Genomic DNA, 13,105 nt, shown 5'->3' with positions numbered 1-13,105 from the left:
CAGAAGGGCGCCGAGCTGGGGCCAGGTGCTAGGGGAAGGCTGCCCCTGAAGTTTGAACTGTCCTTTGAAGAATGAATGGGAGTTCACAGAGGTCATTCCAAGGGAAGGCAGAGGCAAACGCAAAGATCTGGAGACGGGAGGCCCTATAAGAACAGCACAAATCATAAAGCGAGATTAATGATGGCAACATGTGTGGGAGTCAGACCCTGTGTTAAGTCTCACAGTAGCCCTTGCTTTACAGAGAGAATACTGAGGCTCAGAGAGGTTCAGGTCACCTAGATATTAAGGGAAGAAGCATCTAGGGCCCAGAGCTGCAGTTTCCTAAAGCCCATACGCTTACCCAGACAAATGAAAGCAGGTCTTAGGGCGGGGATGTGGGGGTGGGAGATGAGTTAGGGCAGAGAGTCAGGAAGGGGCCAGATCGCTCAGGGCCTCCTGGGCCATGTTAAGGAGTGTGGAACAGCAGTCAGGGCTGCTAGCTGAACGCTCTTCTGACTGGGCCATTTAAAAACAACAAACTCCACCAAACCCAAGGGAAGATCGCGGGAGGTAGAGAATGCGTAAGCCAGGTCCCAGTTTAACAAAAGGGGACTTGAAGGTAAGAGGTGAGCACAGACTGTGAAGGAGCTAGAAGTGCTGTGGATGCAAAGGCCGTCAACCTGCTAAGGAAGGAACACAAGGGGATGCAAAGATGGAGAAAGCAAGCCGTCTTCCAGATTCTGTGCTAGTCATACCCTGGGGGGCCCCGTTTCCCATCCAAGTCCCCAGGCCTGGCTGGAACATTGACAGGGCCTGGGGTGAGAGCACTAAATGAAGGTTCATCCGCCATGTGCCCAATATTTAAAAGTTTCATGTCAAGTTAACAAACTGTTACATGTAATATAGTGAGCTTTACGCTTATAATGTATATACTTCCCTGTGTGTAGACGTCAATAATGAGTAAAAGGAAAACAGTCTGTCATCTTATCTTGGTAAAATGCTTTATTCACCACCTAAAAGGGAAGGCTCTCCACAGAGTTCTGTGCTAGGAAAGTGACATGGGAGGGCCAGCCCCAAGCCTGCAGTCCGCTCACCTCTGCTCCATCCCACACTGGACACCCCACTGAACCCCCAAGCTCCACTCACAGGCCCTGTAAACAGCCTCCTCTTGATCACCTCTTGGCCCTAAGGGCACCCACACCAGCAGCATGACCTGCCTTGATGGGATGGACCCAGGCACAGGTCTGCACAGCCCAGAAACTGGCTTGTGGCCATTTGGACAGGACCTTTAAGGGGCCTGAGTTCCCAGAGCATGGCTGAGGTTGGGGGGATGGGCTCTGGGTGGGTACAAGCCCTTGGGCCCCAGACCCTTTGCCCTGTGGAGAAGAGCTCGGCCTTAAGACACCAGAGGGAAGCCCTCTAAGTTGAAGTGCCTGGGGCAGGACCCACTTTGCCCTGGTCTAAAGGCAGTTTTGTGGGTCACAGCACTTGCAAAAAGATGTAGAGAGGCAGGTAACAGATAAAAAAGGGAGAACAAGGTTGTTAAAGGTGTGCAGGAGGCTGAGTCATCTGAGAGGGATTGTTCTGGAAAAGGGAAGATTTAGTGAGAAATGAGACTGGCCCCTTGAGTGCATGCTGAAAATCTACAGTGATGCTCATGTCCCCAGGAGACAAGAGAATTAGCATTTAGACTAAGTCAGGAAAGACTGCAGTCAGACCTAAGGAGGAACTTCCTGACTGTTGGGATGTGGTATCACTGAAAGGGGTGGACAGCCTTGCAAGCCTGGCTCCAGGCTGTTGGAGTCGTGGTTGGAGCTCTGGGGTTTGCCAGCTGTGGAGTGACTTGGGCAATAGAGCGACTGTCTTGAGGCCTCAGTTTTCTCATATGTAGACTGGGGATAACAGGAGTATCTGCCTCTTGAGGCCATTGGAAAAAGAGTTATATGTGTGTGTGTGCTACGTGTCCTCGGCATGCGTCATACACTATGAACTATTCACTGGCCCTTACATCCTGCTTCCTATCTTTTTACTCAGGCCCTGTGAGCCTTGACTTTTCTCACAGATAAAATGGGGATGAAGGTGCCGATCTCATGGGGCTGTTTTAACTTTAAGGACAGTGCCGAGGTCATAGACCCTGTCCTTGCTGATAGCCGAGGAAAGCTCCAGAAGCTTCCCCTGAAGAAGTTTCAGTTAAAGTGGAGGATACTGGGCCTGTGGTCAGGCATTCTCTTTCCTGAAGTCAAGGGGCTCAGTGGGGGTTCTCCAGGGGTGCTTTCCAAAGGTAGAAACAGAGAGGAGGTGAGAAGCTACTCAGAGCTGAGGGGACACCTGGGCTTCCTTGCTGGCCACTCTTCCCTGTCCCTCTCTGAGTCTCTGTCGGCGGATGAGGGCTTGGCACCTCCCAGGCCAAATCAGCGCCCCTCTAGGGTTTTGCTAATGGGAAGGGCTTGGCTGACAGTGAGGGTCCCTAGTGCTCTTCCTGTGTGACCTTGAGCCTGGCCTCCCTCTGCTTTACCTTCCTGCCTGTGCCCTACATTGATGGCTGCTGGAGGTAGGGGGTGGCGGGGAGCAGCCCAGATGGAGAGGCAGGGTTGATGCTACCAGGATGTTCTATCACTGCAGAATGGCAGCGGTAGCTCAGGCTGGCTTCCAGGGCAAGGGAAGATGGGAGGAACCAGGTGTGAAGGGATCTGGCCAAAGAGGAAGGCGCAATCTTTGGCCAGAAGCAAGAGAGTTTCCGAAGAGGAAAATTGTGTACCAAGTCCAAGGTTAGAATAAAGCAGATCATGGAGTTAGAGAAAAGACGGTGACTTTCCGGAGACAAGGCTTTTTGTACACTTGAGGAGAAAGCTGATGATAAAGAAACAGAAAGAAACTCATCCGAATTGTTGCAACCCAAAACTATCCAGTCAGAGCCAACTCTCCAATACAGTAAGATTTTGTTTGTTTGTTTTTTAATGTATGTGCTTCTTGCCTCTTTCCAGAAAAGATTTGAAGTGGCTGACAGCAAATATTTATTCCAAAGACAACAGGTATTTATTGAGCATCTACTCTGTACTTGTCAGGCACAGAGAATAAAGCAGTATGCATGGCCGTGCCTGCCCTCAAGGAGCTTAAGTACAAAACAAATGGGGTTAAATAATACAATGAAATAGAAAATCAGGCTGAAGGGGAAGCGGAAGACAAGTATGCCAAGGCACGGTCAATTCAGGTACAAGGATTGGGCTTCAAGCTCGACTCTGGGTTTCCTAACAACCAGGAAACTTTATCTGAAAGGAGAAATCATGCTAGTTCCTCAGGGAGAAATAAAGCTAAATATTGAATTATAAAGGTCAAATAAAAAGTCATCTATATCAGAGATGCTAACACAGGAATTGGCTTGGGCAAGAACAAGGATTCTGGTATGTGTATGATGGAGACTGGATAAGAAGAAGCAAAAAGGATTAAAGAGAATGATAAAGCTTGTAGCTGGAAATAATGTGAGGCGTCATTTACTCTACCTCCCTCCTGTTTTCACAGGTGAGAAAACGGAGGCCCAGGAAGCAGTGGTTTGCCCAAGGCTACCCTCCTTCCTAACCCTCCCCCCAACAAATAGGTCATTTGGTCATTATTGCCAGCTTCATACAATCCCAGCCTGAGGACATGGGGAAAGTGAGCCAGTGACTTGCACATGTCCCCAAATAAGAGACTTCCCAGAGGCTCAGAAATGGTATCAATAACCCAAAGCAGCAGCTCTCAAGTTGAAGGTCAAATGTAATCTTGCCTCAAAGGCATCCTTGGAGGAACAAGGTAGAATACAAGTCAGCAAATTCTTGCCCCACATAAGAAGTCCATGTCTGAGCCTTGAATGGTGTTAGACTGAAAAAGCTTTGGGCCCAATTAGACAAGGGTTCAGGGTACAGGCTGTGTGACCTGAATCCTCATCTGTAAAATGGGCAGAACTGGTTCTGGATCATGATGTGTAAATCGGGACCAGCCCACAGGCACTGGCAACAAACACAGTGACCTGTCCCTACCTAGAGAAACAAGTCCCACCAAATGGGATTTTTAAACTAAAGATTTGGGGGTTGACCGGTTAGCTCAGTTGGTTAGAGCGTGGTGCTGATAACACCAAGGTTGCTCAGTTTGATCCCTGCATGGGCTACTGTGAGCTGCACCCTCCCTAAAAGAGTCAACTATGCCTTTGTAGCATGAAATCAATGTGTAACCAATGACCATGGCTGTTCCCCAATAAAATTTTTTAAAAAGAATAAAAAAAAAACACCCTAAAGTTTCGTTCGAGCACCTGAGCATAGTGAGAGCTGGTGAACGTGGGGGCAGAAATAGTACACAGACGGTAAGCATCAGCACATGGAGCTGGACCGGAGAAAATCATCCCAGGGCGATTGAGACTATGGAGACAAGGCTCCCCTCAGCCTCTGGGTCAGCAGTCTGCTCTGGTCAGGGGTCAGCAGGCTCCAGGCTCGGCTCTCTTTCCAAGTCAGCAGAAGCAATGTGCTCCGAGCCTTGGGTCATAGTTGGGGATGAGGTTTATAGTCATTCTGCTCATTCAGTCTGTTCATGACACTGTCATGATTCACGTGTGCCACTGGCCCTCTCAGAAACTGCTTTTGTCCATGTGCTTTTACAGGGCATGTGACATGCAGCACGGAGTTCTTGTTTACGGACCCCTACTGTATACTGAACATTAGAGGAGGGGGCCCAATGCTACTAAAACACAGATTCTCCCTTGCGGGGGCGGGTACGGGGGGGTAGTGACATCTGTAGTCCAGCAGAGGGAAATAAGACACCCAAAGCCCATGGTAGAAGGCAGTGGGGATATGTGGCATGTCTGTCCCATGGGGGAGAAGAGGCAGGAGTGGCGGCATCTTTCCTGCTTGGAGGGCAGTGGTTCGGGAACCTAGGAGGGCTTCCGGAAGGAAGAGGGTTTTGATCTGGGTCTTGAAGGCGAAACACAGTTCCAGCAGTTGAGTGTGGGGCAGGGAGAGAGGGGGTGGCAAAGTATCTTAACGAACAGGCACAGAGGGATATTGGGGGGCTCATGGGGGACTATGAAACATACAACTGACACGTGGGTAGAGGCCAATCCTAGAGAGCCTCAGTGACAGATAAGAAGTGGGGAGCCACAGGAGGTTTTAGAGCAGGGGAGAGATACCCTCAGAAAGCCAGGCTGGGAAGTGGCAAAGAGCTGGACAGGAAGCAGGATAGGATGCTCGGTCACTGCGATGTCTCAGCCCCTATTTGCATTCCTAATGGGCCCGGTAAAGAGATTGGTTTTCCTGCTGGCCCAGCTGGCTCTGGCAGATAAGTGGGACTCTGTGCCCCAGGCAGGTTTCGCAGAATGGCCCTCCCAACAGACCTGGGCGCTGGGTCCTTTTGCTCCCATCCCCCTCTCCACCCCAACACTCTCTCTCTCTCTCTCTCTCTCTCTCTCTCTCTCTCTCTCTCTCTCTCTCTCTCAGCCCTCCCTGTTCTTCCAGCCTAGTTCAAGGGAATGGTCTCCTGGTTTGCGAGTCCTTCTCCAGGCGATTAGGGTTTTCTGATGACCACAAGCCCCAGATGAGCCCCTTCCAGCCCCGGCCTTTCACCCTCAGCTCTCCTCACCTCGCCCCACATTTCCCACTATTGTGTCCCTGCCTAGAAATCCTACTCTCTGTCTGGCTGAGCCCAGGTCAGGCCTGGAATCTCTGTCGTAGGTCAGGAGGGCTTCCAAAGCCCATGCCCTGAGCCGCGAACCTGGATATGCCCTGTGCCCACTTGGCCTCAAATCTCTGCTCCCTCCCCTGGGTGCTCCCCAGTGTGCCTCACAGACCCCCACAGGGAGGAGCTGAGAACGCCACTGTCTGGGCCCTATTCCTTCCTCCTTTTCTGGAAGTACCGTCTCCTCAAGCTCAGAGGCTCAGGGAGTCCTGAGGGGTCCGTTCTGAGCACCCTCTGACCAGAGACTGGCTCTTGCTCTTCTTTTCTGGTAGGACAAGCCATGTTAACTTCTGTAGAAAGAAGGTGACGCGTCTCAAGGGGCTTTTGTAAGAAGTGTTCCTTCTGAAATTCTTAACAGCCCTGCAGGTAGGTGTTCTTATCCACCCATTTTGCAGATGAGAAAATCGAGGCCTGGGGTCTAGAGACTCATCCGTGATCTCACAGCTGTTTAAGTGTCAAGTTTTGTGCTCAGCACTCTGCACCCTGCCCTGAGGTCAGCTCTCAGTGACCACCTACTAGGCAGAGATCATCCAAATAGCTGGGCGACCAGAATCCAGGATTGAGATCTCAGGGCTGGAAGCCCACAGCCAGCAGCACACACAACTCCCCTATTTACTGAGGCCCAGGATAGTGAAGGGAGTTGCCTAATGTCACACCATAACTAGTGGCAGAGCCGGGTCTCAGATCCCCTCACTCCCTGCTCAGAAATCTCCCACCACCCCACACTGCCCCCTCTTGTCTCTGAACATCCTTCTGTGTCTCTGTCCTTCCTCTAGATGTATGAGTGTGCCTGACATTACTGGAATTCACTCCATACACATAATGAGGCCATTTTGAGAAGGTCTGCCTCGGGGGGAACCAGAGAGCTGTCTAGTGTCCCCATCCTGACCCCTGCCAACTCCTCCCGGCTGTACACACCAAGCTGCAAACAGATAAACACTCTATTGGCCTGGGCTCCCCTACCCCCTGCCCCGGGCACACCTTTCTGGCCTCAAGAACTAGAGGCGGAGTTTTGGGGTTTCCGCGCTGCAAGGGAGGCTGCCTGAGAACTAAGAAATGTCAGGCCAGTTGCTGCACGGGTCAGCATTCTAGAAGGAATCCAGATGTCACCACAGCAGGTAACTGAACAGAACGGGGCTGCTTGTCAACAGCGCAGAAGTGATTTTGGCTTTAGCAAAGCAGTTCAATTGTGGTGGTTCCCTGAGATGTTAGTTTAACATGTGGATAGGACAGTGTCTCTCTCCCTCTGGTACAAGGCTGACCCTGCCTGGATACCCTTCTGGGTCTCAGGCAGCCATTGTGTCCGCAGAGGCAGGTCGCCTGGCACCAAAGAATTGGGGTTTGACCTCTTAGCACAGAGTTCGATCCCCAGTCCCCAGCCTGTGACCCAACAGAAAAGGAGCACACTTCACGGAAGGACCTAGAGGCGGTCATTGGATAGGGCGCTGGAGGGTTGCCACCCTCAGGAAGATTCTAGAAAACCTATCCCTGGGTGGGTTAGCCATTCACCTGCCCAGAAGCAGGGAGGAGACCAAGGGATCTCTCCCAGGTGGTCCTGTGTCCCAGCACCCTCTGCATCCTACACGTCCCTGGAGAAGCCCCAGGAGACAGGACTCAGGCCTCTTCCCTTTTTCTCCACCCCCTCCACCCCAGAGGCCCTTCCTGCTCTCCCAACATAGTCTCTTCTTGAGAACAGGGAAGTCCCTCTTCAGCATCAGGAGAAAGAGGGACCCTGCTTGGAGTTGGGGCAGCTACAGGGACAAGGCCTGGAGGGGGGAGGGGGGAGAAGTCAATCACCTAGCTGCTGTCCCACTCAAACCTCCACCCCCCAAAGAATGTAATTAAGCAGCAGGCCTCTGCCAGGAGCCAAGCTTTCTGCCTTCCGTCTATAAATCACCTGAATCATCTCTCAGCTCCTGGAGGAGCAACTTCTGCTCGGGCTGCTCCAGGCGGCCCCAGTGCCACTCCCCCCTCCAGTGGGCCTGCCTCCCCCACCCCTCCCCAGCCCAGCCTGAGGTGGCTCCATGTCCCAGCTGGAAATGGCAGCGGCTGCAGGAGTCTGCAAGCTGTGGGGTGGGAGGAGGGTTAGGGGAGACTCCAGTGCCCTCTTTCCCTTCCCTTCCCCTTCCTGGGCAGGCAAAAAGCTGACTTCAGGTCAACCTGGCCTAGCTCCCTCAAGAGAAGAAAAAAGCTACAGGCTCATAGTCACCAGTGCCAAGTATAATGTGGCAAACTGGCTCTGAGGATAAGAAGAAAACTGAACCAGGTGGGGCCAATCTGGGAGGGCTTCTCGGAAGAGGCAAGTTTCGATCCAGGACATAAAGGAGTCAAAACAGCTTGCAGACAGGCGTGAAAATAACATTATATAGTACTTCCTGTATGCTAGGCATTACTCTAAGAGCTTTACATATATTCACTCATTTCATCTTCACAACAATCCTATGAGATAGAAGCAGTCATTATTCTCATCTTACAGATGGGGAATTGAGGCTCAGAGAGGTTAACCTGCCCTAGGTTACCCAGGTAGCACATGAAAAAGCCATATGTAAATGTAAGCAGCCTGGCTCTGGAGGAATGTGAACATTTGGGGGAATGTGAACATTTGGAGGTGCAAGCAGGCTGGCTTGGCAAAGAGCTGCCAGCTTTGGGATTGAGGTCAGATGGGGCTGCAGAAGTAAAGGTCTGGGCTGCCTAAGGCAGGCTCTGAATGTCTGAATGGATGTGGGAGGGGCTCCCTGGGGGAGTGGCCCTGGGACACCAGGAGCTCCAGGCGTCATAGCAATGAATCAGGTCCCTATGGACTCCAGACCCTCAGTATGGTCAAGAAAAAGGAAGCCCAGTGGGAGGCAGGGTCTTGAAGTACAGAGAAGGAAAGGGACTCTTTCTAGGTCACACAGCCAGTCAGTGGTAAACTCAGAACTCAGGCACAAGTATCCCCACCCCTGGATTTAAGCACTTCCTGGCACACAGGATAACATGAACGTATAGATGGATGTAATATCAGAATGGCCCTAACTTTTGAGGGTGGCATACCTCCTCCCCCATCAAGGGACAGGGGTAGAGAATAGCTTTCCCTCTGGTGGCTTTAGAGGGATTCTGTGGCTCACATCAGGGTAGGTAGAAAAGTCTAGAAGACCATGTCCTCCTCAAAGCCTGGACTCACCCCATGCTGAAGCCAGAAAGGTCTTCCTTTTTCCCACTCTCCCCAGGAGGGTCTGTTAGCTGCAGCCTCCTCTGAGAAGAGTCACTGCTCCTGCCCAAACCCAGGCTCCTTGTCTCCTGCCCAGACCAAGGAGACACCTATTGGAAATCTAGAGAAAACCCCAGGGTCAGAGCTGCCTTCCCCCACTGTGTGTCCATATCACCTTTTCAATTCGATGTCTGCTAAGTACCATTCAGGTTTATTAGCATTAAGTTCTGCAGAGAGCAGGAGGGGGGGGTCCTTGCTTGGCTAAGTCTACTCTTTGGGATTTCCACCTAGAGCCCTTTCTGTCTTTATCAGTGACTCAGCCTACACCCAGATGCCACAGAATGTGGGTGCTGGTGAGGTCTGGCTGAATTTGCCACTGGGAACGCTGTAGGGAGGGAGAAAGTGCCTGCTAAAGGACTGGGCACCATGGTCTAGCTCCTGCGTCTTTTCACCTTCCCCCCAAAGGACTACCCGCTGGGCAGTCGTCCCATACCTGAGGATCCCTGGGGCTGGGATGATGCTCAGGGCCCAGACTCCACCCAGGGCTCGCCTCAGCCCTGGAGCTGTTGACAAAATGCTGTGAAATTCCGGGAGAACTTTCCCTGACAGCCGCCCCTTCCCCCATGCCTTCCCCACACATGAAAGCAGGTTCTTCCAAGAACATAACTCAGCTCCAGGCTCCTGGTATTATTATAACGTTTGACCTGTTTTGGTTTTTTGTTTTTTTTTTTTTTAAAGCAAAATGCGGTCCCATCAGAGGAATATAAACAGATCAGCCACCACTTTTGCTCTCTTTGGACACCAAGCTCCGCCTACAATGGGAGTGGGGTGGGCAGGAGGGCTGTTAACTCACTTCCAAGAGACCTGGATTAATTTCTCCACCACATCCCCGCAGGGAAAGTCCTGCCCTGGAAAGGAGACCACCCGCTTAAAGCCTGGCCATCCGATCTGGTATCTGCCCATCTGTCTGTCTGTCTGTCTGTCTGTCTGTGGGATCAACAGCCTCCAGCCAGCTCAGCTCCTCGCCAGCTCCAGCCCAGCCAGCTGTAATTCCTGCCTGTTACAAGTGTTAACACCTGGCCCGGGGGCCTTCCTCCCCCGCAGTCTCCAGGTGCCTCCCTGGGCCCAGCCCACTGACCCCCACAGGGTTTGACTGAACATGTTCACAAGCCTCTGAACAGTGGGTGGAGATAGGAGTGGGTTGGGGAGGCAGGGGGATACCTGACAGATGGGGAAACCGAGGCAGGGCTTCGGGCAGGCTCTTGAGTCAGGGAATGAATGGGTGGAAAGAGAACAAAGATGTATTTCCCAGCTCACTGCCCTTGACTTTTGCAGAACTGTCCCCTGGAAAAGCTGTAAGGTAGAGCAGGCTGGTGACCCCTGGGTGAAAGAGAAGTAAACAGAGGCCCAGATGGGTGGGTCACACAGAGGTGGGGTACGCTACCTATCCCCAACATAGGCCCCTTCCATCAGGGCCTCTCTGCGTCTGGAATGTAGCAGGCACTAGGCCGGGTCCTCATAAGATAGTTCATTTTCTCCCCCAAGAAGGAGAAGAAAGACAAGTTCTTCCACCAGGCACTAACTGCAACTGACAAGAAGAATTATAGAAATCAGTGCTTGCTGTCACCTCTTCCTGTCCCAGCTCTGCCACTACCTGGCTGCAGGGCCCTGGAGCACGTCTCCTTCTATGAGCCTCTCTGTTTGAGGCCCCTCAAAGCTCTACTTCTGGTGTACCTTCTCCCAGGGTTGGGGCCTGAGCAGCACAGGACATGGTGGGGTGGGGGCACCTTGCTGAGGGGTGGCATGAACAGAAATCCCAGCTATCCCTTTACAAGATTTCCCCTGTAAAGCCTTCCTGGGGAATGTGTGAGTTGGGTGGGCCCAAGAGGGCAGCCATGATGGGCTCAGATGCTAAAAGGACTGGAATCTGACTGCCCAGGGGGCAGAGTGGGAACAGGAATCAGAGGCCCATCTACTCTACTGTCTCAGTCCCAGCTCTGAGAAGGTGAGTCACCCTCCATTCCAGCTCCAAGACCAAAGACAATCAGCCTAAGAGGGGAGGGCTGCTGACCATAGTCCTCAGGCAGACAAGATGCTCTTGTGCCAAGGAAGGCTCTGCACTCCCAGCCCCACACCTCCCAGCCTGGATCCCAGTCAGCTGTGCCCCTTGCAGCTTCCTTATTAGACCTTTATCTCCTGCTGGACTGTCCCTCCAGAACCATGGACACCTACCAAACTCCCAATCTTGGGAGGTCATGCACACCTACGGGTCGTATGTGTGCAAACATATCCGTAGCCAGGGTCCCAGCCATGGTCACTGGCACTTGAGGACAGGGTCACAGGCAGACCCAGATACAGCCCTCATACTCATATTTACAAGCACAATCAGGTCATGGCCATGAGCACTGATATCTATGCACAAAGACATCTGTGGGGCTTTCCCCTTATACTATCATGAAGGCATGTGCACACACAGACACACACACACACACACACACCACTCACATGCCCAGTCATGAACATAGTCATGCAGTGTCACAAGCAGACACAGGTGCTGACCTTGACATGGGCATAGATACTTCTAGACTTTGTCTCACCCATACACATCATAGAATCAGCCACTTGCTGACACTTGTATGCAGACACAGCACACCCTGTCACGGGCCGTGGATCCCCCAAGCACATCACGTCCGAGTTTCCATCCACAGCAGTCACCCAGTTGCAGACACTCCTACACACAGAGCACACTAGTGTACAGATGACACCCCTTAGGGTCATAGACCTAGAAAACACACACACACACACACACACACACACACACACACGTCTCTCTGCTCAGACAAAGCAGCATCTCTGTCCCCCCAACCCCCAAACAAGGCATGTGTCCAGCATTACATTAGGGCCAATTCCCTGGCTTTGCAGGTTTTTCCAACACCTTTCAATAGGGTGGTCCCTGTCTAGATGTTCCCCAATACACCATTATACCCCAGACCCTCATCCCCATGGGCACTGCCCCCCCCCCCCGGGGAAATGCCTTCTCCAGTTCACAGGGCAGGGGAACCTGGTCTCTCTTTCTCATCCCTGTAGCCTGTGGGGTTCCAAGCCTTCTCTTCCTACCCTCACCCTGGCCAGTGTCCCTGCAAAAGCAAAGAACAGCGTGGCCTTCGCCGGGGGATGGAAAGGGGGGTCAGGAAGGGCAGGAGAGGCAGGACTGGTTTCCACAGCGGCCTTCCCCACAACCAGTCAAGCCCCTGGCCTGGAATCCTGGCTGCCCCTGCCACCCCCACACACTTCTTTATGTACAGGAGGCCTCAGGCCAGCCCAGCGCCATGGGGAAGATAGGCTGGGCAGAAGAAAGACTTCCCCTTGGGGGTCTGTCCTGGGAGCAACTCTCAGCACCCTGCAAACAGAGACCCTTGGCTGTGCCCTGCTCCTGCCCCCATCCCGGCCCCCAAAACACCCATACACAAACGCAGCCACCTACAAACAACTGGAGGAAGACTCGGGGTGTGGCCCCCCCAATCTCCTGGCTCTGCCTCCCTTATCCTGGGCTGGGGAGAGGGTGGCAAGGCAGGGAAAGGGGAACACGCAGGTGGCAACGCAACGCACCCGGGAGGCTCTCCTCTCTGACTTTCACCCCAGGAGCCACAGGCCCTCTTCACACTCACAGATCCCAAATTCTTCCTCCTCACCTCCCACCCCCCAGGCCGAAGCTGTCCTCCATCCAGGAGGGGAAGATTCTTTAATTAAAGTTTTCCGGAATGCAGGGGGCTGGAGACTGAGGAGAGGCGGGTGTAATTTAGAGGACTGGTTTCAGTGTGTCTTTCCCCTCTGGCCTCTGGGACCTGCCGGGGGGCGATGGGGCCGCTCGGAAAACAAGGAGACTCCCAGGAACTGGAGCTCCCAAAGGGCTGTTTATTCCTTGGTCAGCACCCCCAAACACACACACACCCAAAAAAAAAAACACCGCGCCTGGTTTCCCAGCCTTATTTACTAAAAATGTCTTTTGTATCCCCGCATTTCTCAGGGATGGAATTCTCCTTTCCTTCGCTCCCTTTCTCCTCGGTCCTTGGTTTTCCAAAAGGAACGAATTTGACATGGAGAATTGGGTTTTTGGTCAAAGAACAAACCCACCCCTTTCTGAACAACTACATTTTCAAGGAGCCCCCCTTTCGCCAGGATGGACAAGCAAGAAATGAATAAAATCCGAATTCAATGGCATCTCAGATAAGCACA

At 52.5% G+C, this 13,105-nt stretch overlaps 1 protein-coding gene across 2 annotated transcripts in view; it reads right to left on the bottom strand.

Annotated features, from left to right (window-relative positions):
- Positions 1 to 13,105, bottom strand: part of WNT3 (Wnt family member 3) — a 48,857-nt gene that overhangs the window by 34,863 nt on the left and 889 nt on the right. The window lies entirely within an intron of this gene.

This window comes from Hipposideros armiger, unplaced genomic scaffold (assembly GCF_001890085.2).
Source record: "Hipposideros armiger isolate ML-2016 unplaced genomic scaffold, ASM189008v1 scaffold_34, whole genome shotgun sequence".
Lineage (NCBI taxonomy): Eukaryota > Metazoa > Chordata > Mammalia > Chiroptera > Hipposideridae > Hipposideros > Hipposideros armiger.
This window is presented reverse-complemented; position numbering and strand designations above follow the sequence as displayed.